Genomic DNA, 1991 nt, shown 5'->3' on the forward strand with positions numbered 1-1991 from the left:
AACTTTAGATTTCATTTGGCGCAGATCACGACTCAAGTCGATTCTAGATCACTCTATAGAAGAGATTGTATACATGAGTTCGGACTGCTGAATGGAGCATTGCCGTGGCTTGGTCGAAAAGCCTTAGTTTGTGTGTGTCCACACACCCATGTTCCAGGCGCTAGGCCAGGTACTCTGCTGTATGCAGTTGTTATAGAGAGTGGTCAACGATGCTGCTGTTCCTTTAGCAACATTCTTGAGTAATTTTGGTGGTAGTCCTGTGTCCCATCCACTGGACTTCTTTGGATTAATCTTTTCCAGTCTTAACACTGCTGTGGTCACTGTGGTCCTCTTCTGTAAAATTATTTACGTGATCTCCTCCGATACCTAGTGCAGTTTTAGCGAAGTAGTTGGTAAGTATCTCTGCCACTTCCATATAATCCTTTACTGCATTATCACCCTCCGTTTTAAGGTATATTGCTGCCGATTCTTTGCTCTTGTTACTAATAAAAGGTTTGAACGTGTCGTAAAATTTCTATGGTCTTGATTTATTTTCGTCCGCCTTAGCATACCAGTACGCTCGGATTGCTTTTCTGCGCTCCCTTGTAGCTATATTTCGATACTTCCTTTTCAGTTCCAGATTCTCAGTGGTGTGGTCTTTGGCAAACTTTTTAGGATACTCCCTTTTGTTTCTCAAAGCCCTTTTGCATTCCTGTGTCCTGTAAGGAATATCCTCTTCCCTCACTCTTTTCCTTTTGACTCGCGCGTGCTGATTGGCAACACTTTCAAATAGTCCTCTCCAATAATCATATTTGTCGTCTACGCAGGTGAAGATGTCACCAACGTGCTAGGCAGGGTGCATTAATTAGATCTTGGTCAAACAGTTCGAAGTCAGTATTCTTAGTTTGCCTGCATATTATGGTCTTGGGCTTGTGCTTACAAACTTTATCCGTCATTTCTCCATAGATCAAGTAGTGGTCGCTGATTTCGGGGTTATACACTCCGCACCTAGTAAACAACTCTGGGATGTTAGTGAGCAGGACATCCAAGAGCGTTTGGGAATGCATTGTAACTCTGGTAGGCTCAGTTATTAGGCATGTCAAGTTATATACTTGCTCCAGGTCTTTAAGCATCTTCCCCTGACCTCGATCAAGAACAAGCCGGTCCATATTCAAGTCAGCAAAATAACTATGCACTGCTTTTGAAGGCACGCCCACTGACAAATATCATTCATTTCGACCTCAATGTTTTGCTGGTATTTTGATCCACTGAGATCATTGTTCTTTCTGGAGTTTTTAATTTAGGCGGCCTGTAAAGCGCTAAGAACAATATTTCGCTCCTTCTTACACTGCATTCAACCGCTATAGCTTCCAGGGTCTTATAGGTTTCAGTTTCTTAGAGGGTATAGTCGTAGAGAAATAAGCAATGAGCCCACCTCCTCCTTTGACTTTCTCTTTGCGAAAAAGCTGGTATCCTTGTATTTGAACTGGTGAACAGGATACGAACGATCAATTTTGGTTTCCGATACAATAAGTATGTGGGCTTTCAGTTCGTCATTCAGTAATTTTAGTTCTTCAAACTTGTTTTGTATGCTGTTAATATTCAAATGTGCAACAAAAGCGATATTCGAATTGTTTTACCTTTCTTCGAGAATCAAACTCACCTTGGGAATTTGGAAGGTCCTCATTAGCATAATCGCTTTCAAAGTAGCTCGTTTCCATCGTAGTATTAGTTCTTACTTGCATGTTGGAATCTATTTCAAACGGGTAATCCATGGTCGCGTAGGGAAGACTGCTCAATAAACATGTCCAGTCGATGTCAGGATAGTCCAAATAGTACGCAGCCTTAGTTAGACCTAGACATTTAGCATGCACCCACGAATTACAATCGGCACACAGCAAGGCATCTTGATTCCATCGAACATTCTTTCCTCACTCCTTGCAGGGATATTTCGGTTGTTTCATGCTATTTCTTGGTCCCGGATTTGTTTGAACGTCTCCCGCGTTAATGAT

At 41.9% G+C, this 1991-nt stretch overlaps 1 pseudogene; it reads right to left on the minus strand.

Annotated features, from left to right (window-relative positions):
• Window positions 1-514: 514 nt before the first annotated feature.
• LOC137989331 (uncharacterized) lies at window positions 515-1672 on the minus strand (annotated as a pseudogene).
• Window positions 1673-1991: the final 319 nt, after the last annotated feature.

Source organism: Montipora foliosa, unplaced genomic scaffold (genome assembly GCF_036669935.1).
Source record: "Montipora foliosa isolate CH-2021 unplaced genomic scaffold, ASM3666993v2 scaffold_454, whole genome shotgun sequence".
NCBI classification, from domain to species: Eukaryota; Metazoa; Cnidaria; class Anthozoa; order Scleractinia; family Acroporidae; genus Montipora; species Montipora foliosa.